Source organism: Anthonomus grandis, chromosome 12 (genome assembly GCF_022605725.1).
Source record: "Anthonomus grandis grandis chromosome 12, icAntGran1.3, whole genome shotgun sequence".
Taxonomy (NCBI): domain Eukaryota; kingdom Metazoa; phylum Arthropoda; class Insecta; order Coleoptera; family Curculionidae; genus Anthonomus; species Anthonomus grandis.
In genome coordinates, this window is record NC_065557.1 from 27,941,137 (window position 1) to 27,959,496 (window position 18,360).

Consider the following 18,360-nt stretch of genomic DNA (forward strand, 5'->3'; position numbering starts at 1 on the left):
ATATTCTTTCATAAAATCAACATATTGAGTTTTTAAATTTTCATTTTTTAAAAATCGAACTTCTGAATCGCTTAAGTGCTGAAGTTTTAGAATCGCCTAACTGCTCTGTACAATTAGGTTTAAAGGGATATTTGACAACAAATTTTCCGTTTTCTTTTCGCGTGGTTGTCAATTTAAAATATTTCTCACAAAACTCATCATTTTTAGATAACGGAATTTTTGTATCAATTTCCTCTATTTGCCAGAATTTTATTAAATTGTCGTTAAGTTGTTTATTAGTAATTTTACTAAAATTGCAAATTTGTTTATTGTTAATCATATTTTCGTTTAAATTAAGATTCCCAGTAACGATCCACCCAAATACCGTTTCTTGTAATGTTGGTAAATCTTTTCCTAACTTTAATTTTCTTTGTTTGAGTAGGTCAAAAAATAATTCCGCCTTGATTAATAAATCTATTGATTTGGGGATATTAAATTGTTTATCAGCCAAATTTAAGTTATAAGGTATCGATAATTCAGTTTTATTAAATTTTTGTAGTGGAAGTTTCTCTGTTATCTCCGGTATTACTAAAAAATGTAATTCTATTTCAAAACTTTCATGTCGCGATTTAATTTTTGCAGTTGTTTTATTTTTTATGATAGTTTCAATTTGATTTATGCCGCTTAAAGGAATATTTATTCTGTCACTTTTTAATTTAAGTTTATCAAAAAGAGATTGACTAATTAAATGGGATTGACTCCCCGAATCTAGCAAAGCGGTACATTCCACCCAATTTTTATCTTTGTTTTCTATTAAAACAGTAGCCGTTGATAACAAAATTTGATTAGAATTAATTGACGTAAAAGTATGCGATACATTTCGATTTAAAACAAAGCTTTCCGATCCGGGATTATCAAATTCATTCGAATCATTTCCCTTTAAAACACTTACATTATTCTCACAGTTTGGCAACAATGCTGTCGCACCCATTACTTGCCGCCCGCCGTTCGATACTCGGAATTGTGCCTGGCCACTCGATTCTCCAAAACTTCGTGGTTCCTGGGATTGCTGCCGAGGCGATGTTTCAATAGTGCGCCGTCGATTATCGGTGTTGCCGGAATTTACGTTAAATCTATTTCGTTGATTTTCATTTCGATTAAAATTATGTTGATTTGAATTTTGATTTTGCCTGTTAAGAGAATCATTATTGTCGATATGTAAAGCTGTATTATGCTTTCGATTACATTTTTTGCATCCACTAGAAAAACAATTTTGTTTATGATGGTCGGGTCTTAGACAGTTAGAACAGAGTTTGTGTTTATTTATTTCGTTATATTTTTCTGATATACTTAAGTTTGCAAATTGTGGGCAACGATAAATGTAATGTGGTTCATTACATATTACACAGGAAGACTGAGTGTTTTGATTAAAATGGGTGTATGATTTTGGTTCTGTGCGAATGTGTCCGATTACTTTTTTAAAGGTTTGCGATTGTAAAGGTTTTAAATGTTGATTTTGATTTATATAATTTGAAGTTTTATTGTTTTGATTATTAGCCGCTTCTAACTGAAGCTGAACCGCTTCTAAAGTAAAACACTTTCTCGTTAAAAAACTATTAATTCGTTTAAAGTTGGTAAATATTGATCGTTAAGTTTGCCTTCCCATTCCCGTTTAGTTCTTTCATCTAATCTTTGTAAAATGATAGGTATTAACAAGGCATCCCAGTATTCGACTGGCAATTGTAACTTTTTTAAAGCAGTTAAATGCTGATGAACCAAATCAAGTAATTTTCTCAAACAAATAGACGATTCTTTATTAATTGAAGGCAAATTGAACAAAAGAGTATTAATATGCACGTTTATTATGGCTCTTCGATTTTCATACCGTTTTCTTAATAATTCAACAGCAATTGTATAATTATTTGCGATTAAATCTAAGTTTTCAATCATTCAAACTCAAAGCACTTTCTTGACAACACGATTTTAAATACATCAACTTTTTAATTTCGCTTATATCCGATCTGTCGTCAACAGTCGCTTTGAATTGATCCCAAAAACTATACCACTTTTCACATTTTCCATAAAACTTAGGAAGACCCAAATCTGGCAATGTCGCGATTATATTAGTAGGCTGCTGTGGATAGGGATACGCTTGCAATATGGGAGTGGCTACGGTTTCTTGACAAGTTACGATCAAACGTTTTGCTTTCGATATTTTAGAGTAAAATTTCGTTTCCGTGTCTAACCTAAACATTTTTTCTTCGGGAATTAAAAATTCCAAACGAGTTTGAATTTTGTCAAAATCTGAAAAGTCTTCTTCAATGCTTTTCAAACGAGATTCGATTTGAAACTTATCGATATCTTCTACATTTTGTCCCGATATAATTTCTAAAAATTTTGAAAACCTTTATCTCTCCGATATTACCGATCTTCCGATTTTTCATCATTCTGATCCGCGGAACTAACATCCAATTGATGTCTATTTTTTCGTGGCATTTTGTTTTATAGAAATAAATAATGTTTAAATTAATATTATTTTATATTAGTGCAAAGGACCAATAAAACAGGTTCCGAAAGTAAAACTCGGATACATAAATTAAACATAGAGCTTATTTTCAAAAGTAATAAAAAGGCATAACTTAAGCACCCTAAGAGACCATTTCGAGAAAAAGATTAAAGAAAAATTATATTGATGTGGGTTTATTTTTTTTTTCTTAAGCATTAAGCAGATACGTGTTGAGTACAGCTGTAATAGAGATATACTTGCGTTTAATTGGAATTCCCATAACCTATTTTTATTCACTATTAAAAATTTAATAAATAAATTGGCAATTTTATCCTTTTAACAAGCTACGATACGAGTTAAATAAAGTTAAACAAAGTACGATACGATAAGAAAATGTCGATATAATAAAATAAATGTCGATACTAAATACCTACCTCTGGAATGGCATCAGCAAATTTTATGTCGATTAAACGATTTCGATTTATCTACGTTTTATTAAATATCGATACGCGATTGTCGATATACATAAGTTATGTCGATATACAAATGGATGTAAAATTCTATAGGTTTCGATTTTTCGATATAATAATTAGAAAACGACCAAGAACACCTTTTTTGTTTCGATTAAAAATGTATACACTTGCATACCTACGTGAAAATGCGATTTAAAAAATTAACGGTAAATGTAAAACACATGCATAATATCGATATGTATCTTCATCAAACAAAGGACATGCTTAAACTCTAAATTTAGACACTGTAAACGTTATTTCTTTATTTAATTTCAATTTCCCTAGCCTCAACGAATAAATTGAAACGGGCTTACCCAACGGTTATGTCCTATCTGCAGCAATGTTCTCTAGTTCGGATTTTTCCATAGGCTTCTTCGTTCGACATCCGCTCGATTGGACCAAAATATTGTTGTGATTTGCGGTAATTTGAAGGACCAGTCAAACACTTAGCTTGACAAAACAAATGAATATATTCGATGTAAGTAAACTGTACAAAGAACATCGGCCTTAGATATAACTAATTACTTAATACTGGGTAATAGAAATAAATGTAAAATTAAAAGGAAATTTAAAATATATGCGTATGCGCAGGTGTCTTGAGTCGTTCTGTCTCACACTTTCTTTCTTCGGACCTCGCTTCCCACCAACCCCTCTCGCTCCCGGATTGGGTGTCGTCACAAGTAAAAAAGCGAGGTTGTCGGCTTGTAATGTCTTTCCAAGTTGGAACAGCTTATTTTAGTCTCAGTCTATGTCATTAAATAGTAATGCTGTATCGCTGGCATAGAAAATAATGAGCGCATTATTTATTTTTGTTTTAAGTAGAGAGTTTAAGTAAATTATAAACAGATCAGAGCCCAATACTGTGCCTTGTAAAACTCCTATTTGTATTTCTTCTTACTTGCTTAAAATATTATTTTTTTTAACAACTTGGCATCTGTTGTTAAAAAAACTGCCATCAGCATTATTGCAGTTTCTCTCACTCCATATTGTTCTAAAACTCAAAAAAGCTTATTATGTGGGACACGACGTCATACTTCGAAATGTCAAATGGCTAACAATTTATCTAATTAGCTATCCATTCTACATTCTACCACCCAACGACAAGAAATGTAAGTTTATAAATTTATAAACAGTAAGGGTGTAGAAAATAAAAAAAATATCAGTTCACAGAATTTATTTGATTAAGTGCTCAAAATGTGCCCTATTATTTGCAAGACAATAATAACGTATGTTTTGAAATTGGTCACAAACATTGGCAAGTGTTTGTCCGCTAATATCTCTACATTGGCAAGTTATTCGATCCATTAAATCGTTAATATTTTCAGGTGGGGTTTTATAAATTTTGCTTTTTGAATACGCCAAACATTATACTGCAAAAAAACTTAAAAAAAGAGTTTCAAAATAGCATTAGTCATTTTCTCGAAATTTATAGGTGCATATTTAGAAAAAAATATTTGGACTCAATGAGCTGTTTATTAGCATATATTTTTACTGGTAAATCGCTTCAACTTGCATCAGTTTTTTTGGCGTAATAGAATGGAAAATTGACTGCCACTTAAAATAATCTGTGATACTATGAGGCAATCATTTGATCTACCAAAGTTCAAATTGATAAAATGTCTTTTATTATTTTATTACTTACTTTTTCTTACTTTGCTCATACGTCAACCGATTTTGTTTTTTTTTTATTTGGTTAGATAGAAGATTGTACGTGTTGATAAAATATCCATTATTCCCAGAAATTTATTTTTTTACCCGATTTAATTTTTTTTGTCATTGTTGAATGTACATTTTAATCGCACTTATTTCCCATGTGTCACACGATGGGAGTTCCTAATCGAAATATCAAAGTGCGGTTATCTGGAGGTGCAGATATGATTGACAGCACTTTGTCAAATATAAAATTAAACACCCCCTTATATGTTTACATTAAGGTGTTTTTTTTCAAGAAGTTATTAGGAGTGATTTCTTTTAATGCACTGTATAGTATATAATATACTGAATTAAATTTTTTAACTTCCGGTTTATTTAATATACTGTTATAACAGTTTTTACAAATATAAAATAATATAAAATTATCGTCTGAAAAAAAGCGCCAATTGACGAATGCCGGGAAGTTAGTCGTATCAGATTGAAAAATTACCATAATTTTAGTTAACCTTGTTTTCGCAATAATGTAGATTAGTTGAACTTAAAAAAATTGTTGATAAATTATGTTATAATTTATCTATATTCTTTTTTTTTCTTTAAATTTAGTAATTTAACTTTTTTTTCTAAATTTGATTGTTCTGAAGGCAACTTGTTGCTAGATTAGGGCTTTACAAACAATTCATTGTCAGTTTTTTAATATACAAATTGGTTTTTATTTATTCAAATTATCATTTTTGGAGTTCTGGTGAACCTGTATTTAGGTTACTTTGTTGAACAATACACCTTTTTGTGTTTTTTTATGATCTGAACTGCCAAACAATCCAGTTCTTAATTTTGAAAATTTATTTAATGTAATTTTTATTTTTTAAATGTCAAATATTTTATTTTTTTATTGTCAAGTTACAAGTCTTAGCTAACATACCTAGCTGAAAATGCTGAATCATTTAACTGAATCAGATTCCAAATGGCTACCGGAAAGTGCATAACAACAGGTATCAAATAAATTGTAGTTATAAATAAAATATTTTTTTTTGCCTACACCCTGCAAACCCAATCACAGATAGTGACGAACTGTATACTTCCAAGCCGAACCGTATAAGATTTGTTTAAAAGTTAACTTTTAAACCCAAGCTAAATCAAAAAAATTATTTGCCCACTCCTTTTCGTCAATTAAAACTAATTTATGAAGTGCCAAAAGCGTTCGCTAAAGATAATTCTTACGATAATAGCAGCCTTATTCCTTAAATCCTTTAATACCTCTGGAAAGGAAGTTAAAAGAACATCAAAAGGCTCTATAGAAACTCTTGGCAAAAATAAATTTTCTTTATAAAAAATTCAATGGCATTTCATAAAATTTATATTCCAGTGTTTTTTTTTATTGAAACCTTTTTTACTATTTTTTTATGAATTGTACAATAATTAGTTAATGGAATATATTACCAACACTTAAGCAGATTTTTGAGAAAAAAAATAATATATAAAAATTAACTTTCTGAAATTCCGATCTTCTTTTTCACTAGAAAATAAAAAATTATTCCGAGCATTTTATAGGTTATTTAGCAAAAATGGTGTTACTTATTTGCAACTTTAACTAGCCCGACCGATTAAGAGCTATGCATCTGTCGCATAAATAAATAAAGTACTAGTAATAAACTAAAAAGGTACTCAAAAGGACGCGAAACCAATAAAGAACGATCTAAAAACTAAGGTGTATCCTAGTGACATCAGAATTGGGGTAATTATGGGACGAGCAAAAAAAGGGCAGCTTTTAAATTGTGGCAACGAAAAAGAGGTCACTTATGTATAGTCCGAGATTCAGTTCAAACTTGATAAAAATTACAGTGTCGACAGACCTAAAGTTTTACATCATCGACTTAAGGTAATCGGACTCAATGAGAAAAAGTATGTGATTAGGGACAGTGATATTATAAATAAGGTAATTAAGCAAAATGATCTAAATAGTAATCAAGTTATTTTAAACATATTGAGTAGAACCAATGTTTTGAATTAAAGATTTAAATTGATGTTCGAAGCCAATTATGTATATTTTCAAATAAAGAGCATGGATTGTATATAATTATTGATTACGTCACTAGATCAGTGTAAAACACTGAAAAAAATGGAGACACGCAAAAAATGATTTTTTTATATAGCAGTAATATGCTGAAATGGCGAAAAACTTGAGAAGTGACATTAAATATTTCCTAAGAACTATAGAGTGTAAAATTTTGTGTGGTGATTATCAATTGACTTTGCTATACGTAGAGATAAATATCTGTGTACTGTTCTGTACCATTCTTCTCAAAATGAAAATGCAAAATTTTTGAATTATTTTCATAGTTGTCAGGTCACTGTGTTTGAGGGTATCACCATAATAATGGGAGTTTTAAATTTTAATTTACTAAGGCTTATATTTTATGGTGAAAAAATTCAAATTTATGCAAATAGTTTAATCAAATTGTTGATATCTCCACGAGCATTACTAATAGTAACAGAACCCTAATTGATTACAATGTCACAAAAGATAAAAATATATTTTATGAAATACATTGTCTATTTAAAATTTAAATGAATGAAAATTGTGACATAGTTATTTACCACAGATCTATGAAGGAATATAGTACAGATAGGTTACTAATTATATTCTTGAGACTGAATGCACAAATGGGTGTGTGCATATAAACATATTACCAAATATTTTTGTAAACGATATTACTAGAGACTAGATAGGTGTGCATCTAATCAAATGTTATATTCTATTTAGCATAAGGGCTTATACGATAATAATATATTCAACTTACCCTAACTACAGTATACGTTAGTAGAACTTTCGACTACAAAGAGGTTATAAGGTTAAATATTTATGAGTGTATCTCAATACATTATATTATTTATGATGCCAAATACAAAATACAAAAACTTTCAAGTATTATTAAAATAATAAGCCTATAGTACCAACAAACATTCCTATCACACAAATCATAAAATTAACTTAAATTTGTAGACTTAACTCGTTTAGAATATTTTTAATAAAATATCGAATTGCCACAATTTTCTTATACAAACATATAAACATAATCATAATCATATGTACTACATATACGTATTTAAAATTAATGCTGATAATTTTTTTTTTTGAAAAACAACTCTGTCAGTCATGTGTGCTATGCAGTTCATAACACCTTTATTTTTTTGGAAACTGAATTGTATTAGAGGTAGTTTATTTTTTTGTTCTATCCACTTTTCTTATCCACACTTAATTATATATTTCAGGAAGGAAAGTCATTAACGATGTAGGTCTAAATTCATTTAATTTTTGGCTTATTAATAAGCATTCTTTGAAATTTCACCATCATGCTTTTCTAAAATAATTTTACTAAAAGCTTTTCATAAAACGGTTTTTGTATTATAAGGTAAAAATTTTAACATTGAGTAAACCGTTTTGTCCAGTCCAAAAGACGTGATCCTATTTTTTCATATTTATGTTTCATTTCCTTCAGAAGTTGGATTGCAGATTAGATTTTAATGAAATATTTCATTATAGCTGTTAGTAAAAGGTAAGTTAACCAAGTCGGGAGCTACTTAATCATTATCCCAAAAAAGAGGCAAAAATTAAAATTTATCATCATCTGTTTTGCATTTTTGTAGCCTTGTTGGGTTTTTTTTTTAATATAAAATGTTGCTTACTTTACTTAGCCACGAAATTAGATTTTTGTTTTTGTTTGTCCATGCACATGATGCTTATAGTTATGCAGCAAGAATAGTTTTATGGTTTATTGCGGTCAAGAAATATCCTTTTTTTTTAAATGTACAAAACCAATTTACTATATTACCGCGTGTTATTTTTCTACAAGTATGCAAACAGATTGATACTTGTAGAAATATAATTGATTGAAAAATTGAAGATTAGGCATTGCTTAAAATTTTTAGCAATATCACTTCCTCTCATCGATGAGCTGCCGCGTTTGGTCATTTAACCCTTTTGGAGATTTTAGTTTTTACAATAACAATAATAATATTCACATGCCTCATTTTACTGTATCACTACATGCTGTTAAGTTAAAGTAATATAGTTACCTTTATCAGAGTGAGATGCTTAACTGAAGCTTACGTCGCACATTATGGCAGCATCAACAATTTGTATACAGTGCATCCCAAAAGGTATGTCTAAATTCATTTAAAATTCAGGGGTGTGTTCGAAAAAAAACGCTCGGACCCGTCGATTTTTATTTCAAGTTGCGCATTTTTGTACGTGAAGTTTGTCTATACAGGGTAGCTCAAAAATAAATTACGACCATCAACTTTTTTTTTTCAAGTTTTTTTCAAATGAAAGCACCTTTTTTTATTTCATCTTTGAATTTCGCGTGGAATTCTACGTATGTTTCATGCATCATGTCCTATACCTAAAGTAAACAATTATCGAAAAAAAGACGATTCATGTAACAAATAAAAAATAACAAAAATTAAGTTAAATGTTCAAAATGGTTGCCATTCACGGCTTGACAATATCCAAGGCGATCAATAAAGTCTCGTTGCATATTTTCAATCATTTCCGGAGTTATGGCGCGCACTTCTCTGCGTATTCTCTCTTTCAACTCATTTAGATTATTTGGCCTATTAACAAATACCTTCGACTTGAGGTATCCCCACAAAAAAAAGTCCATTGGTGTTAGGTCAGATGACCTAGTAGGACTCCTTCCTATCCACCGATTGGGAAAGGTTTCATCCAAAAATGTACGCACAGTGGCAGCATAGTGCGAAGTGCCATCTTGCTGGAAAATTAGTTCTTCGTCAGGATAGTCTGGGTCCAATGGATTTGTAAATAAAGCTAGTAATGCTGGAACTAATTCAAATTGGAGAAAATCGAGATACACTTGTCCCGTTAAAGTCTGTTCAAAGAAAAAGGGACCTATTACTCTTTCGCGCACTATTTCACATCACACATTTAGTTTTTGAGGGTACTGGATGTTTACCTCCATCATCCAATGCGAATTTTCTGTTGCCCAATATCGACAATTTTGTCTGTTTACACTACCATTCAAACAGAACGTGGCTTTATCGGAAAAAATAATATTTGTTACTAAATTATTATTTAGATTGCACATGTTTTGTAACGTTCAAAAAACTCATTTCACCTATCGAAATCGTCATCAAATAACTCTTGCAGAGGAATAACTTTGTAGGGGTGATCTTTGTGCTTTTTAACTTTTCGGTGAACTATAGCCAGATTTTGCCAGATCTCTACCATGACCGAATTTCTTAAATTTAGCCTCTATTCTACTCACCACCTTTTGACATATCGGAAGACGATCAGGATAGATTTCATTGAATAATTGAGCAGCTTCTCTTTAAGTACGTGCTCTATCACCAAACCCAACCATGCACAGAATTTCTATTTTTTCTCGTTCCGTTAACTTTACCATTGTGAAAATCGAAACTTTGCTCGTACACTTCACACTTGATAATATCTGTTTGGCGTACAACTGTCATACAGTTTCTATGAAAATACACGGTCACCAGCCAACAATAAAAAAACACGAATGAATGGAATTTTGCTCTGTATAAAAATTCTCAGAGATAAAGTGACTCGTAAGATGAAATTCAATAATAATGTTTGGTCGTCTTTTTTTCGATAACTGTTGACTTTAAGTATTGGACCTGAGGCATGAAACATACGTAGAATTCCACGCGAAATTCAAAAATGAAATAAAAAAAGGTGCTTTCATTTGAAAAAATTAAGTTGATGGTCGAAATTTATTTTTGAGCAACCCTATATATACAAACTTCACGTACAAAAATGCGCAACTTGAAATAAAAATCGACGGGTCCGAGCGTTTTTTTTTCGAACACACCCCTGAGTTTTAAATGAATTTAGACATAACTTTTTGGATGCTCTGTATAATAAGTTATAAAAAAAAATTTAACCTAATTCTATAAGGATTCATGTCATTTTATTTGAGCAATACGACTAAATAAAAATCTCATAAGTAGGCGCTTAATCGGCAAGCGTTGCTTGGTAACAGAGTTTGTATTTGCGCCTGCCAGTATAATTCTTAATTTATTTATGCTGATTTATTTTCTTACTCTTTAAAATAGATTGTGTGATATAGGTTGTTTATATTTAATGTAAAGTGACTTTACTCTCTCTTAAGCACAAGTAAGTAGAATAATATTTCTATTATTTTTGAACATATTAAGCAATTATTCAAGAATTAAATATTAGTTTAAAACTGCATGTCAAAAATTTGCAATTACTATACAGGGTGTCGTAGAAGTCGACGATCAAACTTAAGGAGGGGAAGGAGGAGGTCATTTAGAATCTAAATATCTATATATGTGGTCATCAGAATATTGATTGGTAAAAAGTTATTCACCTTTTTGTATTTTTTATTAAAATTGAATACTGCGAACAATAAAAGAGTTATGCAAAATAAACGCGGTAAACTACTGTTTAATTTATTAATTTATTATATATTTATTATTATGATTATGATTAATTCTTAGGGATGTCCTTTTAATTTAAATTTAGTTAAAATTTATTTATTTAAATAAATTTTAAAATAGTTTCAAAAACTCTAATGTCTTCTAGTCTAAAAAAAAATGTTTAAAAACAAGTTTTGATTTCAAAAAATCTTAGTAAGTTTTTTTAATGGATCGTAATTAAAAGAAATATTTAAAATTTAAGAATATTAAATAATAAAAACATATTTGTTTTACCCAATTTCTAATGGAAAATACTTTACTTGTACCATTGCCAATTCTTTTAAAAATCACAAAAACTTTTAAAGGTTTTTATTTATTACCAATATTATTAAGGTAGGTGTTTACCATTTGCCTATTCTTAAATTTAAGGTGAACGTTAAAGTTCAGTTTAAAAATATTTTGAATATTTTGCATTGTCTTTTTTTGTTGAGATAAAAATAACAAACGATTTGCTATTTTTCAAATCAGTCTTAGGTACGTTTTCCTCCATACTGGCCTGTTACATTTCGACCTTTGCGATTAATAAGTACCTACTTTTTTTTTATTTGTTAGTTCAACTATTAAAGATGCCTTATGCACCACAGGAATATGCAGAAATGCATTATGTCTACGGGTTTTAAGATAGTAATACTCGGGCTGCTGCTAGAGAGTACAGGGCACGATTTCCTAACAGAGCACATTATCCTGACCACAGAGTATTTCAAAATTTTCATAGGATATACGTGAATGGTCAAATTCCTGGCCAGCAATTGCCCAGAGGAAGGCCTCTAGAGTTGATATTGGTGGAGATGAGATAATAAATATGGTAGCAGAAAATCCGACCATTAGTATAGCAAGGCGGTTGGGATTATCATCTTGATCGGTGCATCGTATTTTGAGAAGATCTCTGTTACATCCATATTATGTGCAACGGGTGCAAGCATTGTTACCCGGAGACTACGCCACAAGACTAGCAGTTTGCAGGGATATGTTACGTCGCAACAGAACCGACCCTCAGTTTTTCCAAAGAATTTTGTGGAGCGGCGTTTCAAAGGATAGGAATATTTAATATTCACAATTTATATCATTGGGAATATGTCAACCCTAGAATTGTGCGCGCTTTCCAACATCAATATGGAATAAACATGTGGGCTGGAATAATTGAGGGTAAGTTAATTGGCTCTTTTGAATTACCAAGACGACTCAATGGCGAAAGCTACCTCAATTTTTTACAAAATCATTTAAATGGCTTACTAGAAGACGTATCCTTAGAAACACGTCGAAACAGGAGCTCCTGCACACTACGCTCGAGTAGTGAGAGTTTATATCAACCAACAGTTTCCAAATCGTTGGATTGGAAGGCGTGGGACTATCCGCTGGCCACCGCGGTCCCCCGACCTTAACCCATTGGACTTCTTTTTGTAGTGTTATTTTAAAGAATTAGTTTATGCTACAGAAAGTCACACTGAACAGGAATTGCGTCAAAAAATAGAAGAAGCGATCATAGGGATCAATAACAACCAGCGGGGATTCCAACGGTTAAAAAGAAATTTTATTCGACGATGTAGATTATGTGTAAGGGTAGGCGGCAGACATTTTGAACATTTAATGTAGTTAATACCTTATTAATAATTAAATAAAAAAAATATTATTATAATTTCTTGTATTTTTAAAAAAATATGGCAATGGTACAAATAAAGTATTTTCCATTAGAAATTGGGAAAGACAAATCTGTATTCAAGTCTTTAATTATGTTATGAAACTACAGCTCGGAAATATCGAAATGGCCAGTGAAATTTGGGTGTGCAGTGGCAAAATTCTCGAAAGCCCATTTTAGGCTGTTGGTTTATCATTTTCTGTCTTCATCGCACACTGAATCTCTCACTCTTTCTTTCCGCATCTCAAAGGCCATTTCGATATGGGCGAGTTGTACATTAATTTCTCAAGATTTTCTAAGGACGGGTCAGTTTTTTAAAGGTTAATTTCATTAAAGCATCCATTAAAAAAATTATTCATATTTTTTTAAAACAAAACTTGTTTTTAAGATCATATTTCTCTTGACTAGAAGAGAACAGAGTTTTTGAAACTATTTTAAAATTAAAAGGACATTCCTAAGAATTAAACATGACTAAAAACAAATCAGTAGAATAATCCGTTTATTTTGCATAACTTTTTTAATGTTGCCAGCATTCAATTTTAATAAAAAGTACAAAATATTAAATAACTTTATAACTGTCAACAATTTGATAACCCTTCTCCCCTTTAAGTTTGATTGTCGACTTTTGGGACACCCTGTATAATATTTTTAAAGCACAACGAGATTTAGTTATAAATCCGAAAACATCCGGTTAATTTTATTACATTTTATTTTTCATTAATAAATACAAAATTCTAATTAGATATAGCTGGGGTCAATATTATGAAAAATTTGAGGTACCATGACTTACAAGATCAATTTAATTTTCTACAAAATATAGTCAAAAAAACAGATTTTTTAAGCAATCCACAAAACTGTCAAAAAAGTCTTAGTATAAATATCTATTGATTAAATCTTACCGTACGTTTCAGAGGTTTTCAGAAAATAACAAAGTTTGGCTTGATTCGTCATTAATTTTCATTTGTTCTTTCAAACGTAGCGGTCGACTCACAATGCCATTTAGTGATAGTTCCGAAAGTATGAAAAGTCAAAAACGAAAGATTTTAGAAATTCTCTTCCTCTGCCTCAATTAGCTTACGTCACTGAAATGGCTAGGCGGAGGAGACTTACGTGGAGGCCTTTAAATTAGTAGAAGAAATTCTACATGATGCAAGAGCTTCTTTTAAATACACAAATGCACAAAAAATCTTTGCAAACTACCTCCTTATCAGTAAAAGTCTACTACCTCCTCTTGCTTTAGAGCAAGACTTCTACTAGTATAATTGTAGAAGCTGGGCTATCGCGTCATCAGTATGAGTTAGTAAGATAGAAAGGAGTAAAGTAAGATTAAAAAAGGTAGAATATTAGTAAGATCAAGGTCAAGGCCTACAAGATACTCCCGTCCATTGAATTTATAAAGGAATTCACAGCTGTTTCGGTAAAAGAAAAGGCAAGGATTGGTGGTGAGATATAAATAGTGCTAAATAACTTAATTTGAGTGAAATGCAGGTGGGTGTCAATTTTTTAAAAGTAAATCACGGCATAATATTTTTCAAGATCTTTTAAAAAATGGCAAGCAAGAGATGCTGATAAAGAAATTCTTACAGAAACAAAAAAAATAAATTCAAGCTCAAAATCAGTCAGTTAGATTTTGTCTCGACTTGGCAAGGCGTTTTCTTTTTAATTCAATTATTTCCGCTGAAATTACCAAAGTGGATTTAATACTAACTGAGCAACTTCATATTATACTCATTGTAATATCAAGTGGTCATGAAGTTCGAGTAGACAAATTTTGAAAGTATGCTCTTAAAACTATTGCAAACCATGGTATAATATGCCATCAACGATACATAAGTTTCTTATTTACAAGTCAACAGCACTAGAGTGCCAAAACTCAATGAAAGCGTCTTCAATTTTTTGCTTTGGTTTTCAAACCCTCTAATAACAAGTAGAAGAAAAATTAATTTCCCTCCAAAGGAAGTGGTAGAACTCTTACGACTCCCTTTAATGTTAATAAAAAATGCAAGTAATAATTAAAAAAACATATTTTTGCAAGATTTTAGTTTATTTTTTTAGAAAAATTTTTTTAAAGCAATTTATAGATTTTTCTTTCTTCATATAAAAATTAAAAATAACAACAAAATTTCAGTTGGTTTTTCACATACTTATATTCAGGGGACCCACTCTGAATGACACTATATAGAATGCTCTGTGTAATAGAAAAATTGTAAGAAAAATGAATTTTTTTGTAGAATTTACTTTCATTATAAATTTTGCCTCACTCTGCGTAATGGTCGATTTCCCAACATGTATATCAACTGATTGTCATGGTCTAAAACCTGCTACACTTTGTGTACATCTGTTGTAAAAAAATTAAATAAAAAATACTATAATAATAACATTAAACAGCTGACGTTAATCATTTTTCAAGTTATTCAATATAATTGTCATAAAGAGGAAATTATTTTCGAAATAGAAAAAGTAAAAACTACACTAAAAAAGTTATGGCTATTATATTAAGTTTAATGGTCCCAGAAAGTCTTTATTTGGCTTTCGCATTACTAAAAACTTGCGGTATGAATTTTTAAGTAATACTTTTGAAAAATTCCTACATAAAAAGAAAGCTGAAGTTCTTTATTTCAACTTTATTATTTCATATCGCATAAAATAATTAATTAAGGATTAATGTAAGTTGCTTTAAGTTCACTCATTTCTATATGTGCTAAAATTTTTTACAGAGCTTTTTAAAACGACGTGAAATACAGTGTTTCAAGTGTTTTAAGAGTTATTTTAATTATCGTAGTTACTCCTTAGCATAACAAGTACAGTAAAATTCAATTCGATATATTAATTTTCGTTTAGCAACAAATTAAATGCTCTATAATATTTTATATAAATGATGCGGCTTAAGCTAACGTGAAACAAAAAGGCTTATATATAATAAAATAATCTTATATATTATATAAATATAATTTATAATTTTGTAAAAAGGTGGAAAGACTCAGAACAATATAAGAAAACATTTAGGTCTGCATCTTATATATATCATATAACCGTAACGACTTAAAAATTGAGAAAGAAGTCATTAAACTAACTGCCTTGGTTTCTGAATATACAGCCTATCTATTAAGTTGGCAACATACAGGAAACTTGGAAAACTTTCTAATTATTGATTTTATAAAAAAGTTATTATAAAATCAAATCAAATATCAAATTTTATTAGTCATATACAAGGTTTGTCAAAAGACGTGAATATTGATCAAGAGTAAAGTACCTTTATGTTTGATAATACTAAAAATTGTTATTAAACGAAGTTGGTTTGAACAAGAAACGATGTTGAAATTTGCAATTACATCTTGGTACTTAATACATATTTTTTTTAAATTTTTCTTAAATTACCTAGGGATACTAATAAGTAATCTCTTAAGTGTTTCTAATACCTATATACTTATCACCTTTTAATTACTTAATATCTTTGTTCCAACATTTTAGAGATGCATCTAAATGAATAATACCATAATAATTAATTATTGTAATAATTTCAACGAACATTATTAGCTCCATCAATTCACTAATACCCCAATATTTTCTTTGAATACAGGTAATTAATTGTTTGATTACCAAAATTTTTTTTAATGCTGTACTAATTATAACGAGAGTAATACTCTAAACCGATTCTGTAATGACTCTTTCCAAATAAGCAACATCTATAAATTTAATGGTATTTCAAGATATACCTTTTGATTTAAATAACCCTGTAAGAAAAAATCGAGTGGCGTCAAATCTGGAGAGCGACGGGCTAAAAAAGTTTGGTAAAACCGATGATAACTTTTTCATTAAAACAATGTTCAAGATATTGCCTATCATCTGTGACATAGAGCACCATCCTGTTGGAACTATACTTGTTGACGTTGCAGCAAGAAAACATTGTCAAGAAATTCTTAAAAGAATAAATAATGGATCGCATTGAAAGATTCAGGAAAAAAATCTAATTATTTTATTTCGATCAATTTCATAGCACACATTTGTTATGAATGAATACTAGTCGCGAGTTTTAAAGTTATATTTTCTTTTTTTTAAGTTCAACCCCAACGCCAATTTTGGGAAGAGATTGTTCCATTTGATGACAATTTTATTTTATCAAAGGGACATTTTTCATTCCTATAAACCTATATCATAGCAGAATTCAAAGCGTCTATCACGATCTCCAAGTCTTAACGTATGGATAAATTAAGGCTTGTATGGATGTTATTTTTTAAAATTTTTGAAACAACCTTTATCCAAATATCTTTGTTATTAGAATATGACATGGAAGTTGCCCTTTCTTAATTGGTGTTACTTACATCTCCAAAAGTGTTAAATTTTGTTAATATTTACCATAGCGAAGACTTTTCTCGAGTATCAATCATTCAAAATTTCCACAGCTTTTTGATACGTTTTGTTACTGTCATCCACAATTACCACAATTTCAATTTTATCTAATTCTAATCTAATTAATGTTACTGGCATTTCTACTGAATTTTATAAATACTTTCTGTCAAATACTATATATTGATGTTTTCAACCTCGATGTCAAATATTTCTTGCTATAAACAAATTATTTGTTTGTCAGTGCATACTAGATTTCTCGCAATTAAACATACGTTCGCATTGTTAATGTAAATAAGGAAAAACTGTAAGTAGATGGATATAAATGCATAGGTATTTACTTTTGAGCAACTTTTATAACATAACTTAATAAATTCTCTTTCGTTATTGTCAAAAATAAAGTTACTTTACTTTTGAGCAAAATTCAAATTTTTTTGACAAACCTTGTATACGACTAATAAAATTTGATATTTAATAGTTGCATTTTAAATATTGGATCATGCAAAACTTTTTATTAAGAATAACTTTTTTTTCTAAAACTAATAATATAAAAATTTTCCATATGTTACCAACTTGCAAGTAGACACACTGTATAAATGTTTAAAGAAGAGAATTCTAAAGTATTGTTTACATCTTGTGATGACATAATTTAAATTACCCTGTTTCGAAGTCTCAGAAAATATATCTAATATACGTATTGATATTTGCATTTTCTAAAACGCAGGTTTAGGTTAATAAATATAGCACAAAATTATACAAATAAATATTAAATAATATAGAACGTCATCTAATTTTATTTCAAGTTTTTTGCACTCTATTTTAGCTGAAAATGTCAGTGTGATAAATGTTTTTACTAACCAACCAAAAAATTGCTTAAAAGATTAATTATTGTTTTTAAGTTTTCGTTTGGGCTTAAATGAATCCCAAACATAGCTTCTCAACAAGGCGTGCACGCTTGGGATACTTTTTGTTCTCCCTTTCTCTTTCTTTATAGCAGAAAAATGAGGTATTTCCCATGAAAATAGGCTTTTCGCTTAAAAAGGAACATGAATTGTTCCCTCGGGTACTTGGAAAACATTTCACAAATAAAAATTTTATAACCGTCTTTTGAACTTAGTATATTTTTGTTTCCATGAACACACTTTACGAGCTCCTTAAATAAAAAATTTAATAATATGTCCTGGAACGCACACTAAATACTATAAAGTTTTTTGATTTTTAACAAATAAAATTTAACTATGCAAATA

General features: G+C 29.8%; 1 protein-coding gene across 2 annotated transcripts in view; it reads right to left on the minus strand.

Annotated features, from left to right (window-relative positions):
* Nucleotides 1-18,360, minus strand: part of LOC126743431 (alkaline phosphatase-like) — a 653,262-nt gene that overhangs the window by 232,343 nt on the left and 402,559 nt on the right. The gene's annotated exons all lie outside the window — the stretch shown is intronic.